At 32.0% G+C, this 17573-nt stretch overlaps 1 protein-coding gene and 1 long non-coding RNA gene across 15 annotated transcripts in view; one reads left to right on the top strand and one right to left on the bottom strand.

Moving 5' to 3' along the window:
• Window positions 1-16283, top strand: part of LOC118682299 (uncharacterized) — a 31856-nt gene extending 15573 nt beyond the window's left edge. Inside the window, exons 2-3 of the long non-coding RNA XR_004978068.2 lie at window positions 5628-5754; window positions 15527-16283. This is a non-coding gene — a long non-coding RNA (uncharacterized lncRNA). The remainder of the gene's footprint in view (window positions 1-5627; window positions 5755-15526) is intronic.
• Lar (tyrosine-protein phosphatase Lar) overlaps window positions 1-17573 on the bottom strand; it is a 781775-nt gene that overhangs the window by 507327 nt on the left and 256875 nt on the right. For all 14 annotated transcript variants that reach the window (XM_070107010.1, XM_070107011.1, XM_070107015.1 and 11 more), the window contains one exon: window positions 15061-15114. The gene's annotated coding sequence lies outside the window, so the exon portion shown is untranslated. The remainder of the gene's footprint in view (window positions 1-15060; window positions 15115-17573) is intronic.

The following is a 17573-nucleotide window of genomic DNA, read 5'->3' as shown; positions in this document are numbered from 1 at the left end:
AATTATGCATTAAAAGCATTATATGGTGGTATGAAATGAGCGGCAGAGAGAGTTAGTTAGAAAGAGAGAGGTAGCCACAGAGGGCAACAGCAAGACAACTTCACTGCTTGCCAAAAAATAATGAGGCATGCAACGGCATAAATAGCCGCAAAACAGTAACAAAATTAAAAAAAAAAAAAACAACAAAAACACAAAACAGGTTGCCATCGACTAATGAGTGCACATAAGTGCGGATACATACAAACACAAACACACATACATACATAGCAGAGCATAAGTATTGATGCATGTGCGCAGAGGCCAACACTGCTGCTGCGTTGCTGAAATTTTCATAAAATTTCGCAACACAACAACAAACAGTTGTATTTCAAAGCACACAACAACACCAACAATGCCAGGCAACTAACAAATTTTTGGTTAATTGTAAGCATGAACGTGCCACTCAGAATTATGAACGTCATGAAAATGTTGGCGGCGCAAAAGCAAATGAGCTGAGTGAAAGGCCAAAATGTGTTGCTGGCACTAGACAACAATTGCGGCAGAGTAGCACAACAGTAGGCGCTGAAAATGCTGCGCCAGAAAGTAGACAAACTGAAGATGGCACGATTTCAACATTTTGTTCTTATTAACAAACGATTTTGCTGGCGTACTCAATCAAATACAAGTAATGTGTTGTTGCCTGCTGCTGCAACATTGTTGTTGTTATCTAACAAATTTAAACGGCACCCTGCCACACGCTGTTGCATATAGCTGTGCTCGCTTGCGTGGAAAATCATACAAACCGCCGACACCGCACTATCGCTTACAACAACACAGAAAAGTGGATACAATTACAACAGCAACAATGAGCTCAAGTGCTAAGTAAAGTAAAGTGGAAGGCAACCGCTTGTTAACATGGAAATCTATTAATTCCATTTAGTGGCGATGACGGGCGTTTTAATAAGCCAGTACAACAACACAAAAAAAATACAAGAACAACACAAATTATGTGCATAGCGTACAATTTATGCGTACAATAAAAGCAACAACATCACTAAATGCAACCAAGCACCAACCAAAGTACAAAAATAACTACTAGAAAATAAAATACGCTAACTTCGGCTGCAACGAAGGTAGAATACCCAACACAAATAATCTCAGTTATATTCTATGTAGGTGCGATCTGAACAATATGTTCGGGGATTGTAGCGTTGCCTCGAACCATAATTCATATGAAATTGTGACAAGATATCACGATAAATAAAAAAGTTTTTTATACAAGAACTTGACTTTTAACGGTCAATTTGTATGGCAGCTATATGGTATAGTGGTCCGATTGAGAAAATGTCTTTCGATATTTTGGTGTTACCGCAGACAATAACTCATGGTAAGTTAGGTGAAAATATCTCGTCAAATAATCAAATTTTCCATACAAGAACTTGATAATGATCGGTCAGTTTGTAGGACAGCTATATGCTACAGTGGTCCGCTAACATCCGTTCCGATAAATGAGCCGCTTCTTTGGGTGTTTTCTGCCACGTGTGCAAAATTTTTGATCGACATCTCAATATCTAAGCGACTAGTTGGCTTTTGTACAGACAGACGGACATGGGCATGGCTAAATCGACATCTATATACATATACATTTTATATAGTTGTCCGTCGTTTTTTTCTGGGTATTACAAACTTCGTAGCAAACTTAATATCCTGTTCAGGGTATAAAGGAATTTCTGCAGTGAAGTGGCGCGCGTGTTGCATACATTGCGGCGCTTATGAATTTTATTAATTTTTGCGGTCTTCGCGGCGGCGTAAACTGAAAATGGCACCGAAAAATAAAAGAAAACAAAAAATGCACTGAAAAGCAGTCGTGGGATAGAAGGAGATTGCCACATAGCTTCCTTGCTATTCTGTATTCTAGTGTAGAAGTAGGCATCATGAAACAGTCAGCGCTCAAGTGTTGATTAAATTGTTGCGGAAATTACTTTGATGTTAGTTGGTAGCATGCAACATATGCAAAATCGATGCAAGTGACACTGAAAAAACAAACACTTATATACACTGTTTGAAAGCAAAGGCGTTTGCTCGTTGTGTGCAGGACGAAACTTGTGAAATTATTTATGGCTCAAACTCATGTGAGTGAATTAATTAAAATAATCTATTAGTGGCTGCTTATTGAATACTTTTTTGGGTTTATGTGGCAACAACAAAGTTAAGTGAAACGTAAGTGCTGTTGACAGACCATGTCAACGATTGCTACAAAAACTTTCAATCTCGTGATCTTAAGTCTATGAATTTAAAAATATTCCGTTTATCATAGTTAGTTGTAGACAAAACTCTTCACTGAATTTATAGACCAATCGGATAAGCTCATGTTTTAATGTTTTAATGTGTTTCGTTTTTTTTTATTTTATTTTATTTTTTTTTTTTGAAGAAATATCTTCCAGTACAGCAGTAAAATCATTTAATTCTAACGCAATTGTGTTACGTAATAAAATGCCGCTACGTTTATAGTGCACAGATTGTCAAAACAGGACGGTATGAACCAATTATTTACAAAGTTGCCACCTTTTTCTAAAGCACAAAAAATAAATATTAAAAATTACAAGATAAGAAATCGTATAAACAGAAACCTTTCAGAAGCCTTGAATAAAAATCGTTTTTGAAAAAGGTTGCCAACTGTTGGAAAAGTGTAAATCAGAGAAAACTATATAAGCTAATAAATCGTACAAACAAAAGAGTTTCGGAAATTTTGAGTGCACTTTTTTTAAGAGCTGCCACCTTTTCGAAATTTGTAAAATATTTATTTTGATTAAATTACCGATTTATTATGTCATCAAAGTAAATACAAGGACTTCATTAAAAAAAAAAAACGTTTAAGAATGGTTGCCACCTTTTCAAAATTACAGATCAAACTGTTAAAATATATAAAATATTATAGTTATACCTATATTGAGCTGCTTAACACAGTTGAAAAAAAATTTTAAGAATGGTTGCCATCTTTTCAAAAAATTTTATCCAATTTTAAACCAAAATAAATTAAACAATTTAATATGGACTTACTGCCACATGCTATATTTAAGGACCCAAAGTAATGTGAATTTAAAAGACTGAAAACTTTAAAAATATTTTTGAAACGCCATTTTGAGATGGGATTGGGAGATTATTCATTTAAAAGGCCATGATAAGTGAAATAACACAATAAAGTTGTAAAAATGAGAAGTTTTAGGAAAGTTTTGTCAGAGAAGTGAAAAGCAAATCGCCGAGTGTATTCCTGATATAATGAAGTGCTCAATTTCGAAAAACACAGGCAGCTAAATCTGGGGAATGTCGTGGCTGAGCGATGACTCTCGTTTCTTGTTTGAAAAGTCAGTCACAATTGAACTTTCCGAGGAATTGCTTCACGTAAACGAATTAAACGATCAATTAGCAATATGGGCATTTTGAACCGGTTTCAATATCATATTTATAAACACATTCTTCGTCACCAGTAATGATGCGTTTCATGAATGTAGGGTCCCCAACTACGCTATCAAGCATTTCTTTTGCGACCTCTGCGCGACGTCGTATTTGTTAAAGATTCAAGTTCAGCATTCATACCCAAAACAATAACCAAAATTTGTTGAGTATTTTCATAGAAGATGTTGAGATCCTCTGCTATCTCTCTGAAGTCAAGACAACGATTTTGAAGCATTATTTAAAATTTTTTTCAATTTTATCGTCATTACCATAGGTGGATGGCAGATACGCATCAGATAAATTTTCGATGACTTCACGACCTTCACTGAATGCTTTTTGCCACTCAAAAACTTGTGTTCGCGTTAAAGTAGACTCCCCAAACACTTCTACAATATTATAAACGATTTCATAGCCGTGATTCTACTCAAAACACAGGTGACGCTAGTTATGAATTTTGAAACATTCTGACTTAGTTTTAAAACTTTTGATATTTAAAGAGATATACATAACCGCAAAACAACTACAAATAAGAAAGCTAATATAAGAGAAGTAACTTAAAGTGTTCACTCGTAGCTCCAACAAGCATCATTTAATTAGAAAACTGTAGGATTAAATTTGAAAGAGGGAAACCAATATCTCCTAACGTCCTAACATGTATGGTATCTTCAGCCTTCTAATAAGCTCTTCATGCTGATACGACGAATTTATTTTTTTGAGGATTTTGCGTTTTTAATTCCACTTATACAGTCTAGTAACTACATTTCTTTATCATCATTTCTTTTATTATTAAATCTGTGACAATAAAAGTTACGTATTTTCCTTTAATCCCGTAAGCCTTAAATATTGAAATATTTCTTACGACAATTTCAACTCAAACAATAATTCGCCGACTAAGCTTAGATTTCTGAAATCTTCAGCCCAAATATAGGCGCATATACTTTTCCTGCTTTCAAGTCAGCACAAACTACTTGCTTATGCTATGTATATATTTATCTCTTCTTGCCTCCTTTCCTGCCGACTCGCACAGATCCATTTTAAATTGAAAATTTTGTTTGTTAATTCGCTTACAACAGCATACAGCAAATATAGTTATGAGTTTGGTACTCAACTTTGAGCACACAGCAGTACATCGCTACAATGCTTACTTTTCACTTATGTTGCAGCATTTTAGGCGCACAACAGGCGCGATAGTTTTGCGAGTTACCTGCATATTGCGCTGAATTTTTTATTTGTGTAGAATTTTTTTTTATTATTTATATATTTGATATCTCTAGAAGTATACACTTTTATATATTTATTTGATATATCCAGAAGTACCAGCGCCTTACTGCGCTTTACAATAACCATTGCAAATACTTGATGTGAGATGTTATGAGGCCTACTTACTTGTAGGCAATATAAAATTTCAATTTTCCCTCATAAAATTATATACATGTACTGAAGATATAAATATTTATAACGAGAGTTGTGTGCGCGGCGAATGTCAAATTTTGTTTACCGCTTTGTGTGAAATGCAAAAATGTGAAATGCAGAAATGCATAAAATGGCAATACAGTTACAGATTGCTATTGAAGGTTCACTATAAATAGAGTAGTAGGGGAGTAAAGCGTGCTAGCTGAGAGGCTGTCATCTTTGCTGTAATGTCAACATTTTGAGTGCAATTGCATAAATAAATGCCCGACCTACATTTAGGCGGCCTGTCTTTCTTACACAACACATACACACACATATATACTGGAGCGCACATACATATACACATACATGTACGCGCGCATAACACATCACATCTCAGCTTTACAAGTGCATAACTGTCTTTTATAATTTTACGAAATGTGCGCAATTTCCATTGAAGGATTAAGTGCTGTCAGGCAAGGCAAATGTGGCATAAATATTTTTGCTTTATTTTTATTTTTATGTTTTTGTTGCTTAAACGTTCATAAATTTTTTATAAATATTAAAATGTTAAAAGCAAAAAAAAGGTCTTGCTTACAACAGCTGCTTTGTAGCGCTGAACGTTTGAAATTTTAAATGCGCCGGCATGTATGCTTCATTTCTGTGGTATATAATAAATACATAATATGTTGGCAACTCTCTACAAACGCTTTGAATATTTATAGTTAATTTAAAAAGTAGATTTATTGCTTTAATTACCATTAAAGAAAATATTGTTTTTATTGCATGTGTACTTATAGGTTGAAGAGTTGCAATTCAGTTATAAAAAGCTCAGCATTAAATGATACATATGGGTGATACTATGTGCCATGCTCACCCGTATGAGCAATTGAAAAGAAAATTGTGGGAAGGCCATTACGCAAAAAGGTAACTGAAAACTTTTATATCATTTTATTTACAAAAAAAAAAAAACAATTAAAAGAGCAGCGAATAATAACGTTGAAGCAAAAATATTGCTGAGGAGTTTACATATTAAACATTACTTGCGAGTCAAGCTCTTTCATGGTAAAAAAATATTTGAGAGGTTAATAATTACAAGTATTATTTAATAATTATTATTTTTTTTATGTTAGTGAAATATGTGAGCAAGTGAGACCCTGCAACCTCTAACCATAAAGTCTACGGTCTCATATTATTTTCATATTTGTTTAGCTACTTTAGAATAATTATTATATTTCTATAGCCTCACGTCTCATACTACCTATTATATATTCTATAGTCTATAAAGTTTAGCCAGTCTAAGGCAGTGAGTGTAGTCATGGTCCAAATAAAAGCAGACTCGGTAAAATTTGGTCACCGGAAATGAGTCTGCGATAGATTGCCAGTTTCCAACAGTGTGTTTTCAGTCGACGTAAGCTAGATCTTCCTTAGAGATAATGAATTTATTGCTAAAAATGACTAGCATTATTTTGAACACTTGTAATCTTATTATTTATTTTTAAATTTAAATATTTTTAGCAAGTTTTTACCTATGTTCATTTGGGAGTTAATATGGACCCTAAGCTTAATTTTATTCTTTATATTGATACCAGGGTCTTTAACGCAAAAGCTATCCTCAGTTTTGTTAAACGTTGGTCTAAGGAATTTAGAGATTCGTATATTACTAAAACACTTTTTACAACTTTGGTTAGATCTATATTAGAATATGGCTCTGTTTTATGGAACCTTAGCTACCAAATCCATTTTGACAAGTCTGTCTCAGTCAGAGTCTGTTCAAAAACATTTTTTTTTTTGGCCTTAGGTCATTTCTGATGGGATTTTAGGGTAAGTCTACCTCCATGCACTTGTCGTTTTACACTTATAAATCTACCTACACTTTCTAGTGGTAGGGAAATACTTGGCATAATATTCTTAGTGAAAATCTTAAATGGAACAGTTTGCAGTTATTTTCTCCTTTCTGAAATTAAATTTAACATCCCGGTTCACTTTTCGAAGCAGTTTAGTCATTTACTGTTAAAATCCAGTAGTTCAAATTTCGAACTAAACGAACCATTCGGGCGTATGTGTCATGATTTTAGTTCTCATTCCAGTACATTTGACTTATCTGACTCACTTTTCAAAATTAAAAAAGACTTTATTGTTTTCTCTTAATAAATAAAAATGTAACAATTTGTTATATCGTAACTATAAATCTTAGCTGTTGAAAGTTTTGTTTCTGTAGCTAAGCAGTTTTGGACCTCAATATTTAAAAACTCGCTTGCCTTTTCTGGTTCGACATGTACGCCCTTCGTGCCGGTTGGGCGGGAGGATGGTAATCGTTGGGTCCAATCGGTCTCTCAACGATAGTACACGGCATCAAGGTTTATTCTGGTCACCTTGCTTAAAGTTCCAAAAACATGTATGATCTCATAAATTTCTAGCATGGAAGCCCTTAGCAGCAATCTAAGGTTAGGTAACATACAGAATAAAAATAAAACATCGTAATAAAAACGTGTCAGATGATAGATGATAGATGACAGATCTTATTTGTACCTTTGAATATTTACCCACATTGTTGGCTTCTTCTTAGCTAGTGTAGCTTAACATAAAAGATTACCAGAAAACTTTAACTTCGGTTGCACTGAAGCTAAATACCCTTCACAAATAGAAAATATTCCTTACATTTTGATGATGATTTTTCCATGATTTTGATCGGTTAGTGTATACGGCAGCTATATGACAGAGTGATCCAATCTGTTTTTGTTTTGTTTTATAAAATAATACATGACAAATGTCGTTAGTATATCTCGTCCCCGACAAAAGTTTTCCATACAAGGACTTGATTTTGATCGTTAAGTTTGTATGGCAGCTATATGCTATAGCAGTCCGATATCGGCGGTACCGACAAATAAGCAGCTTCTTGGAGAGAAAAGGACGTGCGCACAGTTTCAGATCAATAACTCAAAATCTGTGGGTCTCCGACGTTTACTTCTTGATGTGGCAAACGTCGTGGTAAACTTAATATACTCTTAGTAGGGTATTAAAAGAAATGAAATGAACTGAAAAAGGGATAGAAAAATAACGAAAGCAGTCTTTATTGTGCTGCACGCATGTACCTAATTACACGATCTATTTCACTTGTTCCAAAACGTATTTAAAGAATTATATAGCACTTGTCTGTTTTCTACGCTATTCAACAACTTTAAAAGTTCAAAAAATTGCCTGCCATAACCACACTTGTGTGCGCATAAGAAAAAGAGAAGCATACATTTATGAGCACGTACGCTGCGTATTTTCTGTGAAGTTTCCGTTATAAAAATAAACAGTACTTTCAACTAAAATTAACACCAATAAAAAGTATGTATAAGTATTCAAAAACCACAACTCACGTTTGACTTGCGCAGCAGAAGCAATAATAAAATACGAGTTTTTATCGCGCCGCCCAAAAGCAGGCAACAAGAAATGTAATTAAGACAAAACCATAGAGAACGCAAAACATATTGCCTGCAAATAAACATTGATATAACTTTGCGCTGGCAAAGACACTAAAAACACTAACACACACAACGAGAGCGTCGAAAAAGCTGCCACGCGCAGCGCAGTGTCATACAAATACGAATATGCAATAAATGCAGAAATTAATATTTTCATTAGCGGCAAGCGGCAAATAGATTATAACGAAACGAAATAGTACGCGTAAAAGAAGATGAATGTGGGCGTAACGCCTTAAAATATGCACACATGCATCTTATGAAGTTGAAAGTTGCCAGGGAGTTGTGGTTAAAAAGTTGCAAGCTTATTGCTGCCACATTGCACGAAGCGCCTTTTTGTTGCATGTTGTGCATTAGATTGCGAGTGACGCCTAAAACACAGGTTATTTACCACAAAAAAAAACGACATACACACGCCTACAAAGACACATTAGCTGCGAGACTTTTAGCTGTGGGTGTATAGTTATTTTATAGCCATGTGGCAGCTATAAAATTGCGGCAAAACATGTGTAGGCGGTGCATATACAAGTATGTAAAAACAAGTGTAACTGTGCATGTGTGTGTGTTTCTGTGTGTTTGTGGCAAAAGCTTTTACACCTAAACGCTTGCTTCTTGCTATGTATGTGCGTTTCTTTTATCTGCTGCCCTGCTCGCATGCCACGCATACGCCAACAGCAATTTTGCGGCAAAAGCACATTGCAACCTTATGAAATTTTAGCGCTTCGGATGCTTAATTAAAAAAGTTTCATGTGCAACAACTTTCAGCCACTCAACAAATACAGCTGTAATACATTTAATATACAGAGATATAAAAATAAATATATACGTACACAAATACATTCATGCATACATACATAAACATATATATGCTTCTGTATGTGTGTATGGCCTCTGACTTGAAAATAAAACAGCGCGGTAACTCTTACAAGTGCTGCACAATCGTGTTGGTGAAAGAAGTTGCAAAAGGTGCAGATAGCGCAAAATTTTTACCAACTGTAAAGTTAGTGTGTTTGTTTTTGTACACTCCTACATTTCATTTGCTTCATTTGCCCGTGTAATGGTGGTGAATTAACCATCGCTAGGTGACCATAATAAAAAATATTAGCATTGTGAGTAAACTGAGAGAGCGCATTCCCAAGTAGGTTTTTTATGATACAATTAAGACTAATTCAAAAGTAATTAGTTTGCAATTAGTTAAATTTTTTTAATTAAGTTTCAAGTAAAATCAATAGAAAATAATTAAACTTAATTCATAGCGGCCTTCTCCATCGCTGAAACTTACAAAAAAAAAATCTCTACCGGAGAATAGTGTGCTTACATTAACCTATGGTCGAAAAAAATACAAAAATTTACAGAATGGCAACGCTTCAAGAAAAAAATGAATTTTACCCAATAATTTGCTAATTTCGGCCTGTCAAAATTCGATTTTTGAGCAAATCAAAAACCTGGTTGGTTATTATGGAGAGCTATGGTGTATACCTGGTTATCTTTGTCAAATCGGTTTACGACGGATGTTTTCGCGCAAACGCCTCAAAACGCTCAAATAATACTCTTTATAGACCGGCTGTCCAGTTGGAACGAATTCATGATGAACCAAACCGCGTATATCGAAAAAAACAATTTTCGGAAACTTTCTGGTCTTACTCTTGCTACAGAGTATAATGAACGATTTTAAGACCAATACCTCGTTACATTTTTTTGTTTCCAAAACTCAAGTTACCACACCATGGCACCCGTTTCGACTCGATTAAGGCCGTAAAAAAAAGATTCGCAAAGCGAACTGAAGGCGATCCCGAACAGCGCCTACAAGGCACGTAGCCAAATGCATATATATTAACTATTTTCCAGAGTTTAATTGTAGGGTGCTGCCTGCTCTGGCTCGTTCATCTGCTACACAGTTACCAGGAATATCACTATGTCGCGGCAACAGTTGCAGATTTATTATGAAACAAGATGTTAGATACACTAAAAGATCAAAAGAGCCTTTGTTTACCTAAATTTAATGAAACCTTCAATGATTTCAGTGAATTCAAAGCCAAGCGGCTATTATTATATAAATATAATGCTTGTTGTGAGCACTTTTTGTCAGCACAAAAGGCTTTCTTTGATTGCAGTGATTCCTGCTTGATAGACACTAAAATGATCTGGTAGTCAGAAGGCGATTGTGGTATCTTATTTTATTGAAAAGACTATACCTCTCACTCGCTTATCTAGTTTTGAGCCATCCGTTTAGATACTTATTTATGGGTCTTGGTCCTCCTCACCCCTATTTCACTCTTCTCTGAAGTGGAAAGCAAAATTGGGGGCCGAATTTAGATAATTTTCTAAAGGATTACGAAAATACGTGGTTTTGTGTAGAAACCAGAATTTGCTAAGTATATTAAAATGTATCTTATTACAGGTGACTAATAGGGAAGATTCATTTTTTGTAGAATGTTCACACTTCCAAGAGCGCTGGCACGTAATGTATAGAACTTAACATTAAAGTCGGGATTTCTGACCCATTCTTTATGTCCAATACTCTTTATATTATCTTTAAAATTTTCAAGCAATGGCTTTTGTAAGCATTCGATGATGAAAACATAAATATATATAAGGAAAAACAGAATCTAGATATTTAATGATTATAAGGACTGTGTTCACATTTATACTAGGAGCCGCTTGTACAGGGTAAACATTTTGCGTTACTTTTTATGAAAGAGAGCTTATAATTTATTGCTTTCATTTCAAGCAAGTCTGATCTCAACCGATGAATCAAGAAGAAAAGAAAAAATAATTAAAGATAAAATGAATCAAGAAGAAAAGAAAAAATAATTAAAGATAAAATGAATCAAGAAGATAAGAAAAAATAATTAGAGTTAAAATGGTTTAACTACAAAATTTTTAAAAATATTTTGTAAAGATATTTAGAATAAAATTGTTATTATTTAATAAGTTTATACATCACTATGTGTTCGTCTTTAGACCGCGCTAGAAATAATTTACAAAACAATATTTGCAAAGTCATAAACTATATGCTGCAAAGCAACACAATTCCACAGCAACCATAAAAATTATTATTTCTATTTGATATATTTATTTATTTTTCTTTAACTGGTTACTCGAAATACAAAACAAGCACGAACGAAAAGCCGACTAATTTCACCGCATTTGATTGTCTGCTTTGTAGCGTTGATTGTGAGTTAATAGTTTCGCCAACTAACTACACAATTCTACACACTTAGAACATACATACCTATGTGTAAGTGTGTACAAAGTGCGTATGTGTGTAATCACATATTGCATTGTCTTTATCACACCGTATGCGCCGGTTGTTATGCAATAAAAATGTTTAAGGAAATCATAAAAAAGCGGACGAAAGTTGTGAGCAATTACAAAATTACATATGCAGATACATATGTACATACAAACATACATACACAAACAACTATATACATACATGCACATATGAACACACATGCTTGCAAACGTAGCGCGCGTTTATTAGTATGCGTGTCAGAAGCGAAAAGTTTGCAGTTGTTGCTTCTCTGTGTTTGTGCTGCCACAACTACTTTATTCCACTGCAATTCAATCGTACAACAAACAACTTTTCCACTAATACATATGTACATGCATACAATTATAGACATTTTATTATTTTACTACACGGTTTTGTTAGCAATTTTATGATTTTATTTGCATTTATATTTTAACAACTTTTTTCTTAGTTTCCTTTGCATTACTTCGCACAATTCCCCAGTTAAATAATAGCTCGGTGTGAATCTAGTGATTGCTGTAAATGTGTGCGTGTGTTGGCGAATGGCTTTTGCAGCTGCTACGGCCGCCGGCTGTGCGCCTTAAAGTGCGCAACAATAAAAATGGTTACATGTTAACTGGGATTTGTTTATGCCTTTCTCTGTAGTTGCTTAACTGTTTCATTGTCTTTATATGGCACTCTATGCAAAATTGTTGTTTGATGCATGCTTTGTTATTTGAAATTAGTTTGGTAAAATGTGTGAAATAGTAGCTAGTAGAGTCAGTGTTAGACGAGGAATAGAGTAGTAAAATGTAAATGAGATATATGGGTATAATACGTTGGGCTAGGATATGTAATAAATAGGAGCAATAGCAAGAAAAATAAATATTATAAACAATATGAGAAAAAACTGGTCCGCTCATTCTATAAGCACAAAACCCGACATGGTATCTACAGACTATAGAAAAACTATATTTAAATTCATGATTGTAAACTAGCTACATTTTCAGATAAAGTATCATGTTGAGGTGATAAGATTTCCTTTTCTTAATTTAGAAACTATTTTAAAAAATTTTATATAACAAAAGAAAACATTGCCTACACCTAGGCGCAGTTATTATTATAACTATATTAACTGTTGTTTACTAGTAAGATCAGACCACGCGCTGCTGTGGCTGTGATATACATTAAATACTATTATAATAAACTATTCAATACAGTGAATAACTACGTATAAAGGCGAACACTTTCTGGCAGTTATGAGAATCCAAGCGATTTTACATCAGATTTAATTTTGACAATTACGCATACAAATAGTGGTCAATTGAAGAAATAAGAAACTTTTTGTTTGGCATTTTACTAAAAATTTAGTTTTATAATTTTTCGTTTTTTGCGAACTATGTTTTTTTATTTATGCATTGTTTTACTTTTAATACAGTTGACATAAACTATACTACCTTTCAATGCGACTCAAACTGGACACAGTGCGGTTAGTTGAACTAAAATCGGTTCACTAATTTAGGAGATAACCACGAAGAAAACATGACACATAATTTTTATATATTTGTATACATATATATTATATAATTGTATATAGTTAGCCAAAAATATTTAAACTACTTCTTACAGAGCTCAATTTACCTTTTCTTATTAAAAAGCATATGCAAATTTAAAAAACATGATCAGGCGTTGCCTACATCTAGGCGCAATTAATATATAATATATAGTTTTTTTATATACATTTAAAGTCAAAATTATTAAAATGACTTCGTACAAAGCTATTATTCATTTGGTATTTTACGAATTCAGCCACCTATTTATATAATTCGTTAAATATATTTTTCTATGTGAAAATTAATATTTTTTTATGTCTACTGTGTGCACATCTACTATTTTCAACACTATTCAAAGTGGATACGAAAAGTTCTGTACAAAATATCAGCAAATATTTGTATAAAAATTTTGTTGCCCAGATTTTGGTCTTTAATAGGGTGGATTGAAAAAAAAAATTTTTTTTTTGCTTCGCCTGAGGGTAAAATTTGTAGATTATAAAACATAGAAAGTAAATTTGGAGTTAAAATTTTTTTTTGGTTTAAACTCTTTACATTTATATAAAAACTACCGAATTTGACGGTTTTTGACTCAAAATTTAATTTAACGCTTAAGGAAAGCATGTTGTCGTTTAAGACTTTTTTTAAAACTCCAATAATGAGCACAAACAATTTTTTTAAGTTGATAACTTTGAATTGGCCAGAAAGAAGACTCGTCACGGCTTCTAGAACCTTATCAAAATTTTTTTACGAAATGAAATTTTAACTCGAAACTAGATGTTAAAAAAATTTTATTTATTTATTCCAAAAATTTTCTTTTTTTATAATCTACAAATTTGACCCTCAAGCTAAGCAAATAAAATCTTTTTTTTCGTTCCACGCTAGTGTTTATAGTGGTACAAAATTCAGTTTTTATGAATTTCAACTGCAAAAATAGGGGAAAAAATTTAATATTACTAACGTCTTAAATTTATAATTTATTGTTGCATTTGAGATATTTTAAAGACTTCAATTTTATAAATAGTATAAGGAATTCTACGTTGGGGAGAACCTGGCGTTTCTATTAGAAAAATCTTGAGTAGTAATAAATATAGTTTAAAAAAACTGAAGACACACGCTTTTAAAGAATATCGAACTAAAAAGTTGAAAAAAATTTTAAAAATTAACTTAAACAAATAATATATAAAAAATACTAGTATAACTGAGGAAAAGGCTTAAGGCGCTTTTTGTCATAATTTTCGTATATCGAGCGCTCCACGCTTTTTCCTCAATTATACTAGTATTTTTTATATATTATTTGTTTAAGTTAATTTTTAAAATTATTTTCAACTTTTAAGTTCGATATTCTTTAAAAGCGTGTTTTTTTAATTTTTTTATTTTAAACTATATTTATTGTATATTAATTGATAGTTGTTCGATAGCCATCGCAACACTAATCTTACTTTCAGTAAATATTGAAAACAAAGTATTTTGCATAAAAATTTTTATTTTCATGTTATGATTCTTTCAAACAATTTTTTTAAGCTATTGAATAGCTTTCATCGCGGGCTTTGAGCGCGGTACCGAAGCAGTTCTGTCTGTTCAGTTGATTTGTTCCGTTTGAGATATCAAAATATGCCTAAAAGTATGCAAACATTTTGCGCATACTTTGTAATCGAGTTTAGTTTAGTTACAAATGCATCAGAATTATTTTTTTTTGTTGTTTGCTAGGCAGTGTAATAAAAGTACTTCATTTGTTTGTACATTTATGTCAAAGTTAAAAAAAAAATAGTATATAAAAAAAATAACAGTCGAAATATGTAGCTCCTATTTCAGTTTAAATAAAAAAATTCAGTTCATTTAATAAAACATCGCGCGATGCGCGATTTAAATCAAATATGAACAAATTATTAAAAATGTATAATCATGTTTGTTGTTGAAGTTAGCGTTTGGAACTTTTTAATTCCTAGTTTTCTAAATAAATTGAGCAAGTACTCACATTTAGCTCATCTACCACTGCTTATGCCTTCAGCAAACAATTTGTACAGTCACTCTGTAAAGAAAATAAAAAGAAATAGGTTAGTTCTTTACTGTCAATCCAATACAATATTTGTTTATGTTTTATTTTTTTTTTGAATTTACTTAAAGAAAAATATTTATAAATAAAAACGACTGGCTTTTGGCATTTTGTTTCCACGGTGATCGGTTCTATCTAAACTGGATTTAAACCCTAGCGAGAACTGTCAACTCGGCAATACTCTACAAAAATATTCACTAAGATTAAAAAGGAAAAACTTTTATAATATAATATTTAATATTAAAATAAAAATATTTCTTTTATTTATACTTGAATATAAACATAAATATTATGGTATTTTAACACTGTAATTAAAATGTGCAATGATAATTCTCATACAATTTGCTTTCACACCTTTTTAAAATTTTTTTCTTTTTGTATATTTCAGGCAATTCATTCAAACTGCTGACGTAGCTGAACCCTATTCACTTACAGTCGCTATGAACTTCTTTAATGGGAGCTTGCTAAAACATTTATGGTAACCGAATTAATAAAAAATGCGGCTAAGTGCAATGTTGCCAAAAAGAAGTTGGACATTAATGTGTTTGTAAACTCGAATTTTAATAATCAAGCCAACAACACAGGAAAACTGTTTAACCTTTCGGAAACGCTCACAGTTGAATTATGTTAAGGCAGCTGAAGAGTTTTCGTAATGTTTTTATGGGTTTATATAGAAAAAATAATCATTTCAGAAAACAATTGTTGTAGTATTTGAAAAAATATTCAATATTATAAGAAAAAGAAATATATATTACAATAATTAAAAAAAAATTTAATTACATCATAACAATAAAGAAAAAAAAATAAAAGTTTCTTTCAAAAAATGATAACATTATAAAAATATTATATTATGATCTAGCCGGAAGAAAAAATTTGACCTTCAAAATATCTAAGAACCAAAAAAAGTTGGAGCCAAATCAACAGGCAGGATACATATATGTACCATATATATTAAATGTATACAAAATATTAATTACATATACCATAGATAAACATATATATACATATATATTATACTTATACATACTATAATATTGAAGAGATAAATGAAATTACTATAAAAGAGAAAATTAGAGATTTAAAAAATCGGTAAAACACAAGTTTAACTACCACACATTGGACAATAAAAATATTGTACAGAAAGATTTATATAGAAGACTTATTTTTTTTACTTAATGTACGGATTTTTAATAATTTTTGTATACGTATTTCCAATGTAAATATATATAGCTTTTAGCTATAATATATATATTTTTTTTTAATTTAAATATATACATTTCCAAGTGGCTCAAAATGGTTGTGAAATTGTAAAAAATATTATGAAAATAAATAAATAAATTTAAATAAAAATCTTTTATAATATTTTTATTTTTTGATAAAGGGTTTAAGCTTTAGCATTTTTTACACTTAATCATTTGAAGATGTTGGAATCTGTGTAGAGATCTTGTTATCTTAGACACATTTTTTCATTTAATTCGACTGTGTTTTCAAAGGAGAAAGTATTGTTTATATATTGATTAACAATTTTATACAAAAAAATTTCTCGATCATAATCCTCTACTAGGAAGTCGAAGAAAGGCATAAATCTCCAGATTTATTATATTATTTGATGAAACTTTACTAAGTATATTCTGTTTATAAGGTGACCAACTTCCAATCCGCATTAAAAACCATAAACTCCACAACTTAAATAGCTGTGAGATTCTTCTCTGCCAGAATAATATTTAATTTAGTTCTGATTTCATTAAACACTTTAGAAAGCAGTATCTAAATTCCGTTAATAGCACTTTGAGATATTTTATATACGCACTGCTGGTAATAGGTAAGTAATACGCTTTTTTCTCGTTTAACGAATGAAGTATACAAAGCAATAACAAGCACGCTACTCACAGCAATCCTTCTACATATATAATATATATTAAAATCATACGTTTATAAAGAATACACCATATCCACATAACACCGTGCAGACATAAAAAAATATGTATATAAAACAGAGTTTAAATGTGCTCACTCAGCAGACCCGAGAAATTTCAATAAAATCCAAAATTTTGTCAGCTTGCGTTTTGTTTGCTTTGACTGTATGTGATTGGCTAACTTTTCAATGGTTATGACATAATTATGAACATTTGTGCCACAACGTTGTAAATTAAAACAATATTATCGCAGTAGACAAATACGCACGAGAGTGTAGATTTGCATGTGGCGGCATACTACGGCATAATTATATAAACGTGTGACACAGCAGCCACTTCAAATATATAGCATTTAATAAGCAGCATGACTGAAGGGTTAAATAGCGTCATTGTGGAGGGTGGTGAATATGTTTGAGTAAACTTTTTTATGACTTTATGAGTTTGAATTTTGCGTGCAATGTTGCGACGCTGGAAAATTTAATACATATAATATATCATTTATAATATATATGTGTGCAA

Source organism: Bactrocera oleae, chromosome 3 (genome assembly GCF_042242935.1).
Source record: "Bactrocera oleae isolate idBacOlea1 chromosome 3, idBacOlea1, whole genome shotgun sequence".
Classification (NCBI taxonomy): Eukaryota; Metazoa; Arthropoda; class Insecta; order Diptera; family Tephritidae; genus Bactrocera; species Bactrocera oleae.
Note: the sequence above shows the minus strand (reverse complement) of the source record. Positions and strands in the feature narration are given on the sequence as shown.